Below are 21,489 nucleotides of genomic sequence, written 5' to 3' on the forward strand. Positions count from 1 at the left end.
CAGAATGTAAACTTGGCTACACAGGAACTGCATTCCAAAACAGAACAGGTTATCAAATTTAGAAAACCAACTTATGCTTGCTTAAGGTGAAAGGTGAGTTGGGGTGCTGCATAAAACCAGAGATTGAAATGAGCACAGATAAAGTTCCTTAAGCCAAATATGGAATAGACAAGAGCTACTCCTTGCTCAACGAAATGGACTCAAAACCCCATATTAAACGCCTAAGAATGTACCTGACTAGTAAGTATCTTAAAACCTATGGATTTCTATGTCTCCAAAAGAGAATCAAGCGTGTGTACAGGGGCATAAACGCAGCAGTGATAGGATTGGAGAGGTTCGGTGAGCAAATGAAGACCCTTTGAAGTCATATTGCATGGTACCTATTACACGGGTTTCAACTACCCAGGTTTAAGGTATTCTTCCTTCAGCTAAAACATGCATGTGGAACCCAGAATATGATCAACCATGTGAACGGGAGATGTGTTCAAATATGTCTCAGTTTTCCTCCCCTGGTACTCGGGTGCAACATTCCAGACGCTTTACTAACACTCTCCCGACTTGGAGAGTCAGTCCCTTTAACCTCCTGTTTGGCCCAGTTTGCAATTTCTGCGGAAGATGAACAGGAATAGCGAGAACCAATGAGAGGCTAGCTGGAGGTGTCTGGACGGGCAAATTTAACTCTCATTTCCCACCAGGAAGAGGAATTAACCAAAGGCTCAGCATGCCGGCCCGGAACCAGATTAGGGCCTGAAGCCATCCTGCGGTGTTGCGGCCAGGTCACAAGAAAGCGAGTTGAAGAAAGGAGCTCAGGGGCACTGTAATTCACAAAACTGCAGAGTTATAAATGACAGCTATCGTCCAAAAATAGACTGAAGTAAGGCTGCCAAGAGGACTTGAAAGCGGGGCAGAATTGCAGGAAACCGATTTCAGGAGGTAGACTGGAATTGCATTGAAAGCATAGGAAAAGAGGCAGAACGTCCACAATGATGCACTTGGCCAAAAAGGGCGTATGCGTTTTTTCCTGAATATATTCAGGAAAAAACGCATACGCCCTTTTTGGCCAACCAAGCAAGCTTGCAAAGGAAATCTGCACTACAATGAAGTCTCACTTCCCCCCGGTCAAAAGGGCCATCTGAAAAAAGTGTAAAATCCAGAAAGGCAGGACAGGCCATGGAGAACTGGGAGCCTTGTTATGCTGATGGGCGGGATGTAATTTGCCAACAACCACTCGGGAGAAGTGTATGGTGTTTCCTGAAACATCTAAAAAACAAAGCAACAGAACCTAGGGCACTTCCACTTATGGTCCTATAGCTTAGGGAAATTAAAATCAAAAAGACACAGCCACCCCAAAGTTTGGGACGGCTCTGTTTACAAGAACCTCGTTTACAGTACAAGTTCAACATCACGGAAAGTGAAAAATGGATAAAGAAATTGTGGTACTTACGTACAATGCAGTATCACTCAGCAATGAAATCTATGTCATCAGGCCCGTAGCAGCATAATGAGTGGATTCAGGTACGATGATTCTAACCGAAATAAGTCACACAGGAAAAGAAACATCATAAGATATCAGTAATACACGGAATGTAAACTTGGCTACACAGGAACTGCATTCCAAAACAGAACAGGGTCTCAAATTTAGAAAACCAACTTATGCTTGCTTAAGGTGAAAGGTGAGTTGGGGTGCTACATAAAACCAGAGATTGAAATGAGCACAGATAAAGTTCCTTAAGCCAAATATGGAATACACAAGAGCTACTCCTTGCTCAACGAAATGGACACAAAACCCCATATTAAACGCCTAAGAATGCACCTGACTAGTAAGTATCTTAAAACCTATGGATTGCTATGTCTCCGAAAGAGAATCAAGCATGTGTACAGGGGCATAAACGCAGCAGTGATAGGATTGGAGAGGTTCGTGAGCAAATGAATACCCTTTGAAGTCATATTGCATGGTACCCTTTCCACGGGTTTCAACTACCCAGGTTTCAGGTATTCTTCCTTCATGTAAAACATGCATGTGGAACCTAGAGTATGATCAACCATGTGATCGGGAGACGTGTTCAAATATGTCTCAGTTTTCGTACCCTGGTACTCGGGTGCAACATTCCAGACGCTTTACTAACACTCTCCCGACTTGGAGAGTCAGTCCCTTTAACCTCCTGTTTGGCCCAGTTTGCAATTTCTGCGGAAGATGAACAGGAATAGCGAGAACCAATGAGAGACTACCTGGAGGTGTCTGGACAGGCAAATTTAACTCTCATTTCCCACCAGGAAGAGGAATTAACCAAAGGCTCTGCGTGCCGTGCCGGAACCAGATTAGGGCCTGAAGCCATCCTGCGGTGTTGCGGCCAGGTCACAAGAAAGCGAGTTGAAGAAAGGAGCTCAGGGGCACTGTAATTCACAAACCTGCAGAGTTATAAATGACAGCTATCGTCCAAAAATAGACTGAAGTAAGGCTGCCAAGAGGACTTGAAAGCGGGGCAGAATTGCAGGAAACCGATTTCAGGAGGTAGACTGGAATTGCATTGAAAGCATAGGAAAAGAGGCAGAACGTCCACAATGATGCACTTGGCCAAAAAGGGCGTATGCGTTTTTTCCTGAATATATTCAGGAAAAAACGCATACGCCCTTTTTGGCCAACCAAGCAAGCTTGCAAAGGAAATCTGCACTACAATGAAGTCTCACTTCCCCCCGGTCAAAAGGGCCATCTGAAAAAAGTGTAAAATCCAGAAAGGCAGGACAGGCCATGGAGAACTGGGAGCCTTGTTATGCTGATGGGCGGGATGTAAATTGCCAACAACCACTTGGGAGAAGTGTATGGTGTTTCCAGAAACATCTAAAAAACAAAGCAACAGAACCTAGGGCACTTCCACTTATGGTCCTATAGCTTAGGGAAATTAAAATCAAAAAGACACAGCCACCCCAAAGTTTGGAACGGCTCTGTTTACAAGAACCTCGTTTACAGTACAAGTTCAACATCGCAGAAAGTGAAAAATGGATAAAGATGTTGTGGTATTTACTTACAAAGCAATATCACTCAGCAATGAAATCTGTGTCATCAGGCCCTTAGCAGCACAATGAGTGGATTCAGGTATGATGATTCTAACTGAAGTAAGTCACACAGAAAAAGAAACATCATAAGATATCAGTAATACACGGAATGTAAACTTGGCTACACAGGAACTGAATTACAGAAGAGAACAGGGTCTCAAATTTAGAAAACCAACTTATGCTTGCTTAAGGGTAAAGGTGAGTTGGGGTGCTGCATAAAACCAGAGATTGAAATGAGCACAGATAAAGTTCCTTAAGCCAAATATGGAATAGACAAGAGCTACTCCTTGCTCAACGAAATGGACTCAACACCGCATATTAAACGCCTAAGAATGTACCTGACTAGTAAGTATCTTAAAACCTATGGATTGCTATGTCTCCGAAAGAGAATCAAGCATGTGTACAGGGGCATAAACGCAGCAGTGATAGGATTGGAGAGGTTCGGTGAGCAAATGAAGACCCTTTGAAGTCATATTGCATGGTACCCATTACACGGGTCTTAACTCTCCAGGTTTAAGGTATTCTTCCTTCAGCTAAAACATGCATGTGGAACCCAAGTATGATCAACCATGTGAACGGGAGACGTGTTCAAATATGTCTCAGTTTTCCTCCCCTGGTACTCGGGTGCAACATTCCAGACGCTTTACTAACACTCTCCCCACTTGGAGAGTCAGTGCCTTTAACCTCCTGTTTGGCCCAGTTTGCAATTTCTGCGGAAGATGAACAGGAATAGCGAGAACCAATGAGAGACTAGCTGGAGGTGTCTGGACGGGCAAATTTAACTCTCATTTCCCACCAGGAAGAGGAAATAACCAAAGGCTCAGCGTGCCGTGCCGGAACCAGATTAGGGCCTGAAGCCATCCTGCGGTGTTGCGGCCAGCTCACAAGAAAGCGAGTTGAAGAAAGGAGCTCAGGGGCACTGTAATTCACAAACCTGCAGAGTTATAAATGACAGCTATCGTCCAAAAATAGACTGAAGTAAGGCTGCCAAGAGGACTTGAAAGCGGGGCAGAATTGCAGGAAACCGATTTCAGGAGGTAGACTGGAATTGCATTGAAAGCACAGGAAAAGAGGCAGAACGTCCACAATGATGCACTTGGCCAAAAAGGGCGTATGCGTTTTCTCCTGAATATATTCAGGAAAAAACGCATACGCCCTTTTTGGCCAACCAAGCAAGCTTGCAAAGGAAATCTGCACTACAATGAAGTCTCACTTCCCCCCGGTCAAAAGGGCCATCTGAAAAAAGTGTAAAATCCAGAAAGGCAGGACAGGCCATGGAGAACTGGGAGCCTTGTTATGCTGATGGGCGGGATGTAAATTGCCAACAACCACTTGGGAGAAGTGTATGGTGTTTCCTGAAACATCTAAAAAACAAAGCAACAGAGCCTAGGGCACTTCCACTTATGGTCCTATAGCTTAGGGAAATGAAAATGAAAAAGACACAGCCACCCCAAAGTTTGGAACGGCTCTGTTTACAAGAACCTCGTTTCCAGTACAAGTTCAACATCGCAGAAAGTGAAAAATGGATAAAGAAGTTGTGGTATTTACTTACAAAGCAATATCACTCAGCAATGAAATCTGTATCATCAGGCCCTTAGCAGCACAATGAGTGGATTCAGGTATGATGATTCTAACTGAAATAAGTCACACAGAAAAAGAAACATCATAAGATATCACTAATACACAGAATGTAAACTTGGCTACACAGGAACTGCATTCCAAAACAGAACAGGTTATCAAATTTAGAAAACCAACTTATGCTTGCTTAAGGTGAAAGGTGAGTTGGGGTGCTGCATAAAACCAGAGATTGAAATGAGCACAGATAAAGTTCCTTAAGCCAAATATGGAATAGACAAGAGCTACTCCTTGCTCAACGAAATGGACTCAAAACCCCATATTAAACGCCTAAGAATGTACCTGACTAGTAAGTATCTTAAAACCTATGGATTTCTATGTCTCCAAAAGAGAATCAAGCGTGTGTACAGGGGCATAAACGCAGCAGTGATAGGATTGGAGAGGTTCGGTGAGCAAATGAAGACCCTTTGAAGTCATATTGCATGGTACCTATTACACGGGTCTCAACTCTCCAGGTTTAAGGTATTCTTCCTTCAGCTAAAACATGCATGTGGAACCCAGAATATGATCAACCATGTGAACGGGAGATGTGTTCAAATATGTCTCAGTTTTCCTCCCCTGGTACTCGGGTGCAACATTCCAGACGCTTTACTAACACTCTCCCGACCTGGAGAGTCAGTCCCTTTAACCTCCTGTTTGGCCCAGTTTGCAATTTCTGCGGAAGATGAACAGGAATAGCGAGAACCAATGAGAGGCTAGCTGTAGGTGTCTGGACGGGCAAATTTAACTCTCATTTCCCACCAGGAAGAGGAATTAACCAAAGGCTCAGCATGCCGGCCCGGAACCAGATTAGGGCCTGAAGCCATCCTGCGGTGTTGCGGCCAGGTCACAAGAAAGCGAGTTGAAGAAAGGAGCTCAGGGGCACTGTAATTCACAAAACTGCAGAGTTATAAATGACAGCTATCGTCCAAAAATAGACTGAAGTAAGGCTGCCAAGAGGACTTGAAAGCGGGGCAGAATTGCAGGAAACCGATTTCAGGAGGTAGACTGGAATTGCATTGAAAGCATAGGAAAAGAGGCAGAACGTCCACAATGATGCACTTGGCCAAAAAGGGCGTATGCGTTTTTTCCTGAATATATTCAGGAAAAAACGCATACGCCCTTTTTGGCCAACCAAGCAAGCTTGCAAAGGAAATCTGCACTACAATGAAGTCTCACTTCCCCCCGGTCAAAAGGGCCATCTGAAAAAAGTGTAAAATCCAGAAAGGCAGGACAGGCCATGGAGAACTGGGAGCCTTGTTATGCTGATGGGCAGGATGTAAATTGCCAACAACCACTCGGGAGAAGTGTATGGTGTTTCCTGAAACATGTAAAAAACAAAGCAACAGAACCTAGGGCACTTCCACTTATGGTCCTATAGCTTAGGGAAATTAAAATCAAAAAGACACAGCCACCCCAAAGTTTGGAACGGCTCTGTTTACAAGAACCTCGTTTACAGTACAAGTTCAACATCGCAGAAAGTGAAAAATGGATAAAGAACTTGTGGTATTTACTTACAAAGCAATATCACTCAGCAATGAAATCTGTGTCATCAGGCCCTTAGCAGCACAATGAGTGGATTCAGGTACGATGATTCTAACTGAAATAAGTCACACAGAAAAAGAAACATCATAAGATATCACTAATACACGGAATGTAAACTTGGCTACACAGGAACTGAATTACAGAAGAGAACAGGGTCTCAAATTTAGAAAACCAACTTATGCTTGCTTAAGGGGAAAGGTGAGTTGGGGTGCTGCATAAAACCAGAGATTGAAATGAGCACAGATAAAGTTCCTTAAGCCAAATATGGAATAGACAAGAGCTACTCCTTGCTCAACGAAATGGACTCAACACCGCATATTAAACGCCTAAGAATGTACCTGACTAGTAAGTATCTTAAAACCTATAGATTGCTATGTCTCCGAAAGAGAATCAAGCATGTGTACAGGGGCATAAACGCAGCAGTGATAGGATTGGAGAGGTTCAGTGAGCAAATGAAGACCCTTTGAAGTCATATTGCATGGGACCCATTCCACGGGTTTCAAATACCCAGATTTTAGGTATTCTTCCTTCAGCTAAAACATGCATGTGGAACCCAGAGTATGATCAACCATGTGATCGGGAGACGTGTTCAAATATGTCTCAGTTTTCCTCCCCTGGTACTCGGGTGCAACATTCCAGACGCTTTACTAACACTCTCCCCACTTGGAGAGTCAGCGCCTTTAACCTCCTGTTTGGCCCAGTTTGCAATTTCTGCGGAAGATGAACAGGAATAGTGAGAACCAATGAGAGGCTAGCTGGAGGTGTCTGGACGGGCAAATTTAACTCTCATTTCCCACCAGGAAGAGGAAATAACCAAAGGCTCAGCGTGCCGTACCGGAACCAGATTAGGGCCAGAAGCCATCCTGTGGTGTTGCGGCCAACTCAAAAGAAAGCGAGTTGAAGAAAGGAGCTCAGGGGCACTGTAATTCACAAACCTGCAGAGTAATAAATGACAGCTATCGTCCAAAAATAGACTGAAGTAAGGCTGCCAAGAGGACTTGAAAGCGGGGCAGAATTGCAGGAAACCGATTTCAGGAGGTAGACTGGAATTGCATTGAAAGCATAGGAAAAGAGGCAGAACGTCCACAATGATGCACTTGGCCAAAAAGGGCGTATGCGTTTTTTCCTGAATATATTCAGGAAAAAACGCATACGCCCTTTTTGGCCAACCAAGCAAGCTTGCAAAGGAAATCTGCACTACAATGAAGTCTCACTTCCCCCCGGTAAAAAGGGCCGTCTGAAAAAAGTGTAAAATCCAGAAAGGCAGGACAGGCCATGGAGAACTGGGAGCCTTGTTATGCTGATGGGCGGGATGTAAATTGCCAACAACCACTCGGGAGAAGTGTATGGTGTTTCCTGAAACATCTAAAAAACAAAGCAACAGAGCCTAGGGCACTTCCACTTATGGTCCTATAGCTTAGGGAAATTAAAATGAAAAAGACACAGCCACCCCAAAGTTTGGAACGGCTCTGTTTACAAGAACCTCGTTTACAGTACAAGTTCAACATCGCAGAAAGTGAAAAATGGATAAAGAAGTTGTGGTATTTACTTACAAAGCAATATCACTCAGCAATGAAATCTGTGTCATCAGGCCCTTAGCAGCACAATGAGTGGATTCAGGTATGATGATTCTAACTGAAATAAGTCACACAGAAAAAGAAACATCATAAGATATCACTAATACACGGAATGTAAACTTGGCTACACAGGAACTGCATTCCAAATCAGAACAGGGTCTCAAATTAAGAAAACCAACTTATGCTTGCTTAAGGGAAAGGTGAGTTGGGGTGCTGCATAAAACCAGAGATTGAAATGAGCACAGATAAAGTTCCTTAAGCCAAATATGGAATAGACAAGAGCTACTCTTTGCTCAACGAAATGGACTCAACACCCCATATTAAACGCCTAAGAATGTACCTGACTAGTAAGTATCTTAAAACCTATAGATTGCTATGTCTCCGAAAGAGAATAAAGCATGTGTACAGGGGCATAAACGCAGCAGTGATAGGATTGGAGAGGTTCGGTGAGCAAATGAAGACCCTTTGAAGTCATATTGCATGGTACCTATTCCACGGGTTTCAACTACCCAGGTTTTAGGTATTCTTTCTTCAGCTAAAACATGCATGTGGAACCCAAGTATGATCAACCATGTGAACGGGAGACGTGTTCAAATATGTCTCAGTTTTCCTCCCCTGGTACTCGGGTGCAACATTCCAGACGCTTTACTAACACTCTCCCCACTTGGAAAGTCAGCGCCTTTAACCTCCTGTTTGGCCCAGTTTGCAATTTCTGCGGAAGATGAACAGGAATAGCGAGAACCAATGAGAGGCTAGCTGGAGGTGTCTGGACGGGCAAATTTAACTCTCATTTCCCACCAGGAAGAGGAATTAACCAAAGGCTCAGCGTGCCGTGCCAGAACCAGATTAGGGCCTGAAGCCATCCTGCGGTGTTGCGGCCAGCTCACAAGAAAGCGAGTTGAAGAAAGGAGCTCAGGGGCACTGTAATTCACAAACCTGCAGAGTTATAAATGACAGCTATCGTCCAAAAATAGACTAAAGTAAGGCTGCCAAGAGAACTTGAAAGCGGGGCAGAATTGCAGGAAACCGATTTCAGGAGGTATACTGGAATTGCATTGAAAGCATAGGAAAAAAGGCAGAACGTCCACAATGATGCACTTGGCCAAAAAGGGCGTATGCGTTTTTTCCTGAATATATTCAGGAAAAAACGCATACGCCCTTTTTGGCCAACCAAGCAAGCTTGCAAAGGAAATCTGCACTACAATGAAGTCTCACTTCCCCCCGGTCAAAAGGGCCATCTGAAAAAAGTGTAAAATCCAGAAAGGCAGGACAGGCCATGGAGAACTGGGAGCCTTGTTATGCTGATGGGTGGGATGTAAATTGCCAACAACCACTCGGGAGAAGTGTATGGTGTTTCCTGAAACATCTAAAAAACAAAGCAACAGAACCTAGGGCACTTCCACTTATGGTCCTATAGCTTAGGGAAATTAAAATCAAAAAGACACAGCCACCCCAAATTTTGGAATGGCTCTGTTTACAAGAACCTCGTTTACAGTACAAGTTCAACATCGCAGAAAGTGAAAAATGGATAAAGAAGTTGTGGTATTTACTTACAAAGCAATATCACTCAGCAATGAAATCAGTGTCATCAGGCCCTTAGCAGCACAATGAGTGGATTCAGGTATGATGATTCTAACTGAAATAAGTCACACAGAAAAAGAAACATCATAAGATATCAGTAATACACGGAATGTAAACTTGGCTACACAGGAACTGAATTACAGAACAGAACAGGGTCTCAAATTTAGAAAACCAACTTATGCTTGCTTAAGGGGAAAGGTGAGTTGGGGTGCTGCATAAAACCAGAGATTGAAATGAGCACAGATAAAGTTCCTTAAGCCAAATATGGAATAGACAAGAGCTACTCCTTGCTCAACGAAATGGACTCAACACCGCATATTAAACGCCTAAGAATGTACCTGACTAGTAAGTATCTTAAAACCTATGGATTGCTATGTCTCCGAAAGAGAATCAAGCATGTGTACAGGGGCATAAACGCAGCAGTGATAGGATTGGAGAGGTTCGGTGAGCAAATGAAGACCCTTTGAAGTCATATTGCATGGTACCCATTCCACGGGTTTCAACTACCCAGGTTTAAGGTATTCTTCCTTCAGCTAAAACATGCATGTGGAACCTAGAGTATGATCAACCATGTGATCGGGAGACGTGTTCAAATATGTCTCAGTTTTCCTCCCCTGGTACTCGGGTGCAACATTCCAGACGCTTTACTAACACTCTCCCCACTTGGAAAGTCAGCACCTTTAACCTCCTGTTTGGCCCAGTTTGCAATTTCTGCGGAAGATGAACAGGAATAGTGAGAACCAATGAGAGGCTAGCTGGAGGTGTCTGGACGGGCAAATTTAACTCTCATTTCCCACCAGGAAGAGGAAATAACCAAAGGATCAGTGTGCCGTGCCGGAACCAGATTAGGGCCTGAAGCCATCCTGCAGTGTTGCGGCCAGCTCAAAAGAAAGCGAGTTGAAGAAAGGAGCTCAGGGGCACTGTAATTCACAAACCTGCAGAGTTATAAATGAGAGCTATCGTCCAAAAATAGACGGAAGTAAGGCTGCCAAGAGGACTTGAAAGCGGGGCAGAATTGCAGGAAACCGATTTCAGGAGGTAGACTGGAATTGCATTGAAAGCATAGGAAAAGAGGCAGAACGTCCACAATGATGCACTTGGCCAAAAAGGGCGTATGCGTTTTTTCCTGAATATATTCAGGAAAAAACGCATACGCCCTTTTTGGCCAACCAAGCAAGCTTGCAAAGGAAATCTGCACTACAATGAAGTCTCACTTCCCCCCGGTCAAAAGGGCCATCTGAAAAAAGTGTAAAATCCAGAAAGGCAGGACAGGCCATGGAGAACTGGGAGCCTTGTTATGCTGATGGGCGGGATGTAAATTGCCAACAACCACTCGGGAGAAGTGTATGGTGTTTCCTGAAACATCTAAAAAACAAAGCAACAGAACCTAGGGCACTTCCACTTATGGTCCTATAGCTTAGGGAAATTAAAATCAAAAAGACACAGCCACCCCAAAGTTTGGAACGGCTCTGTTAACAAGAACCTCGTTTACAGTACAAGTTCAACATCGCAGAAAGTGAAAAATGGATAAAGAAGTTGTGGTATTTACTTACAAAGCAATATCACTCAGCAATGAAATCTGTGTCATCAGGCCCTTAGCAGCACAATGAGTGGATTCAGGTATGATGATTCTAACTGAAATAAGTCACACAGAAAAAGAAACATCATATGATACAAGTAATACACGGAATGTAAACTTGGCTACACAGGAACTGAATTACAGAAGAGAACAGGGTCTCAAATTTAGAAAACCAACTTATGCTTGCTTAAGGGGAAAGGTGAGTTGGGGTGCTGCATAAAACCAGAGATTGAAATGAGCACAGATAAAGTTCCTTAAGCCAAATATGGAATAGACAAGAGCTACTCCTTGCTCAACGAAATGGACTCAACACCGCATATTAAACGCCTAAGAATGTACCTGACTAGTAAGTATCTTAAAACCTATAGATTGCTATGTCTCCGAAAGAGAATCAAGCATGTGTACAGGGGCATAAACGCAGCAGTGATAGGATTGGAGAGGTTCAGTGAGCAAATGAAGACCCTTTGAAGTCATATTGCATGGTACCCATTCCACGGGTTTCAAATACCCAGATTTTAGGTATTCTTCCTTCAGCTAAAACATGCATGTGGAACCCAGAGTATGATCAACCATGTGATCGGGAGACGTGTTCAAATATGTCTCAGTTTTCCTCCCCTGGTACTCGGGTGCAACATTCCAGACGCTTTACTAACACTCTCCCCACTTGGAGAGTCAGCGCCTTTAACCTCCTGTTTGGCCCAGTTTGCAATTTCTGCGGAAGATGAACAGGAATAGTGAGAACCAATGAGAGGCTAGCTGGAGGTGTCTGGACGGGCAAATTTAACTCTCATTTCCCACCAGGAAGAGGAAATAACCAAAGGCTCAGCGTGCCGTACCGGAACCAGATTAGGGCCTGAAGCCATCCTGTGGTGTTGCGGCCAACTCAAAAGAAAGCGAGTTGAAGAAAGGAGCTCAGGGGCACTGTAATTCACAAACCTGCAGAGTAATAAATGACAGCTATCGTCCAAAAATAGACTGAAGTAAGGCTGCCAAGAGGACTTGAAAGCGGGGCAGAATTGCAGGAAACTGATTTCAGGAGGTAGACTGGAATTGCATTGAAAGCATAGGAAAAGAGGCAGAACGTCCACAATGATGCACTTGGCCAAAAAGGGCGTATGCGTTTTTTCCTGAATATATTCAGGAAAAAACGCATACGCCCTTTTTGGCCAACCAAGCAAGCTTGCAAAGGAAATCTGCACTACAATGAAGTCTCACTTCCCCCCGGTCAAAAGGGCCATCTGAAAAAAGTGTAAAATCCAGAAAGGCAGGACAGGCCATGGAGAACTGGGAGCCTTGTTATGCTGATGGGCGGGATGTAAATTGCCAACAACCACTCGGGAGAAGTGTATGGTGTTTCCTGAAACATCTAAAAAACAAAGCAACAGAGCCTAGGGCACTTCCACTTATGGTCCTATAGCTTAGGGAAATTAAAATGAAAAAGACACAGCCACCCCAAAGTTTGGAACGGCTCTGTTTACAAGAACCTCGTTTACAGTACAAGTTCAACATCGCAGAAAGTGAAAAATGGATAAAGAAGTTGTGGTATTTACTTACAAAGCAATATCACTCAGCAATGAAATCTGTGTCATCAGGCCCTTAGCAGCACAATGAGTGGATTCAGGTATGATGATTCTAACTGAAATAAGTCACACAGAAAAAGAAACATCATAAGATATCAGTAATACACGGAATGTAAACTTGGCTACACAGGAACTGAATTACAGAACAGAACAGGGTCTCAAATTTAGAAAACCAACTTATGCTTGCTTAAGGGTAAAGGTGAGTTGGGGTGCTGCATAAAACCAGAGATTGAAATGAGCACAGATAAAGTTCCTTAAGCCAAATATGGAATAGACAAGAGCTACTCCTTGCTCAACGAAATGAACTCAACACCGCATATTAAACGCCTAAGAATGTACCTGACTAGTAAGTATCTTAAAACCTATAGATTGCTATGTCTCCGAAAGAGAATCAAGCATGTGTACAGGGGCATAAACGCAGCAGTGATAGGATTGGAGAGGTTTGGTGAGCAAATGAAGACCCTTTGAAGTCATATTGCATGGTACCCATTCCACGGGTTTCAACTACCCAGGTTTAAGGTATTCTTCCTTCAGCTAAAACATGCATGTGGAACCTAGAGTATGATCAACCATGTGATCGGGAGACGTGTTCAAATATGTCTCAGTTTTCCTCCCCTGGTACTCGGGTGCAACATTCCAGACGCTTTACTAACACTCTCCCCACTTGGAAAGTCAGCACCTTTAACCTCCTGTTTGGCCCAGTTTGCAATTTCTGCGGAAGATGAACAGGAATAGCGAGAACCAATGAGAGGCTAGCTGGAGGTGTCTGGACGGGCAAATTTAACTCTCATTTCCCACCAGGAAGAGGAAATAACCAAAGGCTCAGTGTGCCGTGCCGGAACCAGATTAGGGCCTGAAGCCATCCTGCAGTGTTGCGGCCAGCTCAAAAGAAAGCGAGTTGAAGAAAGGAGCTCAGGGGCACTGTAATTCACAAACCTGCAGAGTTATAAATGACAGCTATCGTCCAAAAATAGACTGAAGTAAGGCTGCCAAGAGGACTTGAAAGCGGGGCAGAATTGCAGGAAACCGATTTCAGGAGGTAGACTGGAATTGCATTGAAAGCATAGGAAAAGAGGCAGAACGTCCACAATGATGCACTTGGCCAAAAAGGGCGTATGCATTTTTTCTTGAATATATTCAGGAAAAAACGCATACGCTCTTTTTGGCCAACCAAGCAAGCTTGCAAAGGAAATCTGCACTACAATGAAGTCTCACTTCCCCCCGGTCAAAAGGGCCATCTGAAAAAAGTGTAAAATCCAGAAAGGCAGGACAGGCCATGGAGAACTGGGAGCCTTGTTATGCTGATAGGCGGGATGTAAATTGCCAACAACCACTCGGGAGAAGTGTATGGTGTTTCCTGAAACATCTAAAAAACAAAGCAACAGAACCTAGGGCACTTCCACTTATGGTCCTATAGCTTAGGGAAATTAAAATCAAAAAGACACAGCCACCCCAAAGTTTGGAACGGCTCTGTTAACAAGAACCTCGTTTACAGTACAAGTTCAACATCGCAGAAAGTGAAAAATGGATAAAGAAGTTGTGGTATTTACTTACAAAGCAATATCACTCAGCAATGAAATCTGTGTCATCAGGCCCTTAGCAGCACAATGAGTGGATTCAGGTATGATGATTCTAACTGAAATAAGTCACACAGAAAAAGAAACATCATAAGATATCAGTAATACACGGAATGTAAACTTGGCTACACAGGAACTGAATTACACAAGAGAACAGGGTCTCAAATTTAGAAAACCAACTTATGCTTGCTTAAGGGGAAAGGTGAGTTGGGGTGCTGCATAAAACCAGAGATTGAAATGAGCACAGATAAAGTTCCTTAAGCCAAATATGGAATAGACAAGAGCTACTCCTTGCTCAACGAAATGGACTCAACACCGCATATTAAACGCCTAAGAATGTACCTGACTAGTAAGTATCTTAAAACCTATAGATTGCTATGTCTCCGAAAGAGAATCAAGCATGTGTACAGGGGCATAAACGCAGCAGTGATAGGATTGCAGAGGTTCAGTGAGCAAATGAAGACCCTTTGAAGTCATATTGCATGGTACCCATTACACGGGTTTCAACTACCCACGTTTTAGGTATTCTTCCTTCAGCTAAAACATGCATGTGGAACCCAAGTATGATCAACCATGTGAACGGGAGACGTGTTCAAATATGTCTCAGTTTTCTTCCCCTGGTACTCGGGTGCAACATTCCAGACGCTTTACTAATACTCTCCCCACTTGGAAAGTCAGCGCCTTTAACCTCCTGTTTGGCCCAGTTTGCAATTTCTGTGGAAGATGAACAGGAATAGTGAGAACCAATGAGAGGCTAGCTGGAGGTGTCTGGACGGGCAAATTTAACTCTCATTTCCCACCAGGAAGAGGAAATAACCAAAGGCTCAGTGTGCCGTGCCGGAACCAGATTAGGGCCTGAAGCCATCCTGCGGTGTTGCGGCCAGCTCAAAAGAAAGCGAGTTGAAGAAAGCAGCTCAGGGGCACTGTAATTCACAAACCTGCAGAGTTATAAATGACAGCTATCGTCCCAAAATAGACTGAAGTAAGGCTGCCAAGAGGACTTGAAAGCGGGGCAGAATTGCAGGAAACCGATTTCAGGAGGTAGACTGGAATTGCATTGAAAGCATAGGAAAAGAGGCAGAACGTCCACAATGATGCACTTGGCCAAAAAGGGCGTATGCGTTTTTTCCTGAATATATTCAGGAAAAAACGCATACGCCCTTTTTGGCCAACCAAGCAAGCTTGCAAAGGAAATCTGCACTACAATGAAGTCTCACTTCCCCCCGGTCAAAAGGGCCATCTGAAAAAAGTGTAAAATCCAGAAAGGCAGGACAGGCCATGGAGAACTGGGAGCCTTGTTATGCTGAAGGGCGGGATGTAAATTGCCAACAAACACTCGGGAGAAGAGTATGGTGTTTCCTGAAACATCTAAAAAACAAAGCAACAGAGCCTAGGGCACTTCCACTTATGGTCCTATAGCTTAGGGAATTTAAAATAAAAAAGACACAGCCACCCCAAAGTTTCGAACGGCTCTGTTTACAAGAACCTCGTTTACAGTACAAGTTCAACATCGCAGAAAGTGAAAAATGGATAAAAAAGTTGTGGTATTTACTTACAAAGCAATATCACTCAGCAATGAAATCTGTGTCATCAGGCCCTTAGCAGCACAATGAGTGGATTCAGGTATGATGATTCTAACTGAAATAAGTCACACAGAAAAAGAAACATCATAAGATATCACTAATACACGGAATGTAAACTTGGCTACACAGGAACTGCATTCCAAAACAGAACAGGGTCTCAAATTTAGAAAACGAACTTATGCTTGCTTAAGGGGAAAGGTGAGTTGGGGTGCTGCATAAAACCAGAGATTGAAATGAGCACAGATAAAGTTCCTTAAGCCAAATATGGAATAGACAAGAGCTACTCCTTGCTCAACGAAATGGACTCAACACCGCATATTAAACGCCTAAGAATGTACCTGACTAGTAAGTATCTTAAAACCTATGGATTGCTATGTCTCCGAAAGAGAATCAAGCATGTGTACAGGGGCATAAACGCAGCAGTGATAGGATTGGAGAGGTTCGGTGAGCAAATGAAGACCCTTTGAAGTCATATTGCATGGTACCCATTACACGGGTCTTAACTCTCCAGGTTTAAGGTATTCTTCCTTCAGCTAAAACCTGCATGTGGAACCCAGAGTATGATCAACCATGTGAACGGGAGACGTGTTCAAATATGTCTCAGTTTTCCTCCCCTGGTACTCGGGTGCAACATTCCAGACGCTTTACTAACACTCTCCCCACTTGGAGAGTCAGCGCCTTTAACCTCCTGTTTGGCCCAGTTTGCAATTTCTGCGGAAGATGAACAGGAATAGCGAGAACCAATGAGAGACTAGCTGGAGGTGTCTGGACGGGCAAATTTAACTCTCATTTCCCACCAGGAAGAGGAAATAAGCAAAGGCTCAGCGTGCCGTGCTGGAACCAGATTAGGGCCTGAAGCCATCCTGCGGTGTTGCGGCCAGGTCACAAGAAAGCGAGTTGAAGAAAGGAGCTCAGGGGCACTGTAATTCACAAACCTGCAGAGTTATAAATGACAGCTATTGTCCAAAAATAGACTGAAGTAAGGCTGCCAAGAGGACTTGAAAGCGGGGCAGAATTGCAGGAAACCGATTTCAGGAGGTAGACTGGAATTGCATTGAAAGCATAGGAAAAGAGGCAGAACGTCCACAATGATGCACTTGGCCAAAAAGTGCGTATGCGTTTTTTCCTGAATATATTCAGGAAAAAACGCATACGCCCTTTTTGGCCAACCAAGCAAGCTTGCAAAGGAAATCTGCACTACAATGAAGTCTCACTTCCCCCCGGTCAAAAGGGCCATCTGAAAAAAGTGTAAAATCCAGAAAGGCAGGACAGGCCATGGAGAACTGGGAGCCTTGTTATGCTGATGGGCGGGATGTAAATTGCCAACAGACACTCCGGAGAAGTGTATGGTGTTTCCTGAAACATCTAAAAAACAAAGCAACAGAGCCTAGGGCACTTCCACTTATGGTCCTATAGCTTAGGGAAATTAAAATCAAAAAGACACAGCCACCCCAAAGTTTGGGATGCCTCTGTTTACAAGAACCTCGTTTACAGTACAAGTTCAACATCGCAGAAAGTGAAAAATGGATAAAGAACTTGTGGTATTTACTTACAAAGCAATATCACTCAGCAATGAAATCTATGTCATCAGGCCCTTAGCAGAACAATGAGTGGATTCAGGTATGATGATTCTAACTGAAATAAGTCACACAGAAAAAGAAACATCATAAGATATCAGTAATACACGGAATGTAAACTTGGCTACACAGGAACTGAATTACAGAACAGAACAGGGTCTCAAATTTAGAAAACCAACTTATGCTTGCTTAAGGGGAAAGGTGAGTTGGGGTGCTGCATAAAACCAGAGATTGAAATGAGCACAGATAAAGTTCCTTAAGCCAAATATGGAATAGACAAGAGCTACTCCTTGCTCAACGAAATGGACTCAACACCGCATATTAAACGCCTAAGAATGTACCTGACTAGTAAGTATCTTAAAACCTATGGATTGCTATGTCTCCGAAAGAGAATCAAGCATGTGTACAGGGGCATGAACGCAGCAGTGATAGGATTGGAGAGGTTCGGTGAGCAAATGAAGACCCTTTGAAGTCATATTGCATGGTACCCATTCCACGGGTTTCAACTACCCAGGTTTAAGGTATTCTTCCTTCAGCTAAAACATGCATGTGGAACCTAGAGTATGATCAACCATGTGATCGGGAGACGTGTTCAAATATGTCTCAGTTTTCCTCCCCTGGTACTCGGGTGCAACATTCCAGACGCTTTACTAACACTCTCCCCACTTGGAAAGTCAGCACCTTTAACCTCCTGTTTGGCCCAGTTTGCAATTTCTGCGGAAGATGAACAGGAATAGCGAGAACCAATGAGAGGCTAGCTGGAGGTGTCTGGACGGGCAAATTTAACTCTCATTTCCCACCAGGAAGAGGAAATAACCAAAGGCTCAGTGTGCCGTGCCGGAACCAGATTAGGGCCTGAAGCCATCCTGCAGTGTTGCGGCCAGCTCAAAAGAAAGCGAGTTGAAGAAAGGAGCTCAGGGGCACTGTAATTCACAAACCTGCAGAGTTATAAATGACAGCTATCGTCCAAAAATAGACTGAAGTAAGGCTGCCAAGAGGACTTGAAAGCGGGGCAGAATTGCAGGAAACCGATTTCAGGAGGTAGACTGGAATTGCATTGAAAGCATAGGAAAAGAGGCAGAACGTCCACAATGATGCACTTGGCCAAAAAGTGCGTATGCGTTTTTTCCTGAATATATTCAGGAAAAAACGCATACGCCCTTTTTGGCCAACCAAGCAAGCTTGCAAAGGAAATCTGCACTACAATGAAGTCTCACTTCTCCCCGGTCAAAAGGGCCATCTGAAAAAAGTGTAAAATCCAGAAAGGCAGGACAGGCCATGGAGAACTGGGAGCCTTGTTATGCTGATAGGCGGGATGTAAATTGCCAACAACCACTCGGGAGAAGTGTATGGTGTTTCCTGAAACATCTAAAAAACAAAGCAACAGAACCTAGGGCACTTCCACTTATGGTCCTATAGCTTAGGGAAATTAAAATCAAAAAGACACAGCCACCCCAAAGTTTGGAACGGCTCTGTTAACAAGAACCTCGTTTACAGTACAAGTTCAACATCGCAGAAAGTGAAAAATGGATAAAGAAGTTGTGGTATTTACTTACAAAGCAATATCACTCAGCAATGAAATCTGTGTCATCAGGCCCTTAGCAGCACAATGAGTGGATTCAGGTATGATGATTCTAACTGAAATAAGTCACACAGAAAAAGAAACATCATAAGATATCAGTAATACACGGAATGTAAACTTGGCTACACAGGAACTGAATTACAGAAGAGAACAGGGTCTCAAATTTAGAAAACCAACTTATGCTTGCTTAAGGGGAAAGGTGAGTTGGGGTGCTGCATAAAACCAGAGATTGAAATGAGCACAGATAAAGTTCCTTAAGCCAAATATGGAATAGACAAGAGCTACTCCTTGCTCAACGAAATGGACTCAACACCGCATATTAAACGCCTAAGAATGTACCTGACTAGTAAGTATCTTAAAACCTATAGATTGCTATGTCTCCGAAAGAGAATCAAGCGTGTGTACAGGGGCATAAACGCAGCAGTGATAGGATTGGAGAGGTTCAGTGAGCAAATGAAGACCCTTTGAAGTCATATTGCATGGTACCCATTACACGGGTTTCAACTACCCACGTTTTAGGTATTCTTCCTTCAGCTAAAACATGCATGTGGAACCCAAGTATGATCAACCGTGTGAACGGGAGACGTGTTCAAATATGTCTCAGTTTTCTTCCCCTGGTACTCGGGTGCAACATTCCAGACGCTTTACTAATACTCTCCCCGCTTGGAAAGTCAGCGCCTTTAACCTCCTGTTTGGCCCAGTTTGCAATTTCTGCGGAAGATGAACAGGAATAGTGAGAACCAATGAGAGGCTAGCTGGAGGTGTCTGGACGGGCAAATTTAACTCTCATTTCCCACCAGGAAGAGGAAATAACCAAAGGCTCAGTGTGCCGTGCCGGAACCAGATTAGGGCCTGAAGCCATCCTGCGGTGTTGCGGCCAGCTCAAAAGAAAGCGAGTTGAAGAAAGCAGCTCAGGGGCACTGTAATTCACAAACCTGCAGAGTTATAAATGACAGCTATCGTCCCAAAATAGACTGAAGTAAGGCTGCCAAGAGGACTTGAAAGCGGGGCAGAATTGCAGGAAACCGATTTCAGGAGGTAGACTGGAATTGCATTGAAAGCATAGGAAAAGAGGCAGAACGTCCACAATGATGCACTTGGCCAAAAAGGGCGTATGCGTTTTTTCCTGAATATATTCAGGAAAAAACGCATACGCCGTTTTTGGCCAACCAAGCAAGCTTGCAAATGAAATCTGCACTACAATGAAGTCTCACTTCCCCCCGGTAAAAAGGGCCATCTGAAAAAAGTGTAAAATCCAGAAAGGCAGGACAGGCCATGGAGAACTGGGAGCCTTGTTATGCTGATGGGCGGGATGTAAATTGCCAACAGACACTCGGGAGAAGTGTATGGTGTTTCCTGAAACATCTAAAAAACAAAGCAACAGAGCCTAGGGCACTTCCACTTATGGTCCTATAGCTTAGGGAAATTAAAATCAAAAAGACACAGCCACCCCAAAGTTTGGAACGGCTCTGTTTACAAGAACCTCGTTTACAGTACAAGTTCAACATCGCAGAAAGTGAAAAATGGATAAAGAAGTTGTGGTATTTACTTACAAAGCAATATCACTCAGCAATGAAATCTATGTCATCAGGCCCGTAGCAGCACAATGAGTGGATTCAGGTATGATGATTCTAACTGAAATAAGTCACACAGAAAAAGAAACATCATAAGATATCACTAATACACGGAATGTAAACTTGGCTACACAGGAACTGCATTCCAAAACAGAACAGGGTCTCAAATTTAGAAAAGCAACTTATGCTTGCTTAAGGGGAAAGGTGAGTTGGGGTGCTGCATAAAACCAGAGATTGAAATGAGCACAGATAAAGTTCCTTAAGCCAAATATGGAATAGACAAGAGCTACTCCTTGCTCAACGAAATGGACTCAACACCGCATATTAAACGCCTAAGAATGTACCTGACTAGTAAGTATCTTAAAACCTATGGATTGCTATGTCTCCGAAAGAGAATCAAGCATGTGTACAGGGGCATAAACGCAGCAGTGATAGGATTGGAGAGGTTCGGTGAGCAAATGAAGACCCTTTGAAGTCATATTGCATGGTACCCATTACACGGGTCTTAACTCTCCAGGTTTAAGGTATTCTTCCTTCAGCTAAAACCTGCATGTGGAACCCAGAGTATGATCAACCATGTGAACGGGAGACGTGTTCAAATATGTCTCAGTTTTCCTCCCCTGGTACTCGGGTGCAACATTCCAGACGCTTTACTAACACTCTCCCCACTTGGAGAGTCAGCGCCTTTAACCTCCTGTTTGGCCCAGTTTGCAATTTCTGCGGAAGATGAACAGGAATAGCGAGAACCAATGAGAGACTAGCTGGAGGTGTCTGGACGGGCAAATTTAACTCTCATTTCCCACCAGGAAGATGAAATAAGCAAAGGCTCAGCATGCCGTGCTGGAACCAGATTAGGGCCTGAAGCCATCCTGCGGTGTTGCGGCCAGGTCACAAGAAAGCGAGTTGAAGAAAGGAGCTCAGGGGCACTGTAATTCACAAACCTGCAGAGTTATAAATGACAGCTATTGTCCAAAAATAGACTGAAGTAAGGCTGCCAAGAGGACTTGAAAGCGGGGCAGAATTGCAGGAAACCGATTTCAGGAGGTAGACTGGAATTGCATTGAAA

At 43.8% G+C, this 21,489-nt stretch overlaps 1 long non-coding RNA gene across 35 annotated transcripts in view; it reads right to left on the minus strand.

The window, feature by feature from the left end:
* Nucleotides 1-21,489, minus strand: part of LOC307186525 — a 2,785,769-nt gene that overhangs the window by 624,735 nt on the left and 2,139,545 nt on the right. Inside the window, exon 8 of one of the 35 annotated variants that reach the window (XR_013828367.1) lies at nt 9,345-9,422. The exons of the other annotated variants lie outside the window; for them this stretch is intronic. This is a non-coding gene — a long non-coding RNA (uncharacterized lncRNA). The remainder of the gene's footprint in view (nt 1-9,344; nt 9,423-21,489) is intronic. 35 annotated transcript variants of the gene reach the window in all.

This window comes from Stenella coeruleoalba, assembly GCF_951394435.1.
Source record: "Stenella coeruleoalba genome assembly, chromosome: 1".
Taxonomy (NCBI): Eukaryota; Metazoa; Chordata; class Mammalia; order Artiodactyla; family Delphinidae; genus Stenella; species Stenella coeruleoalba.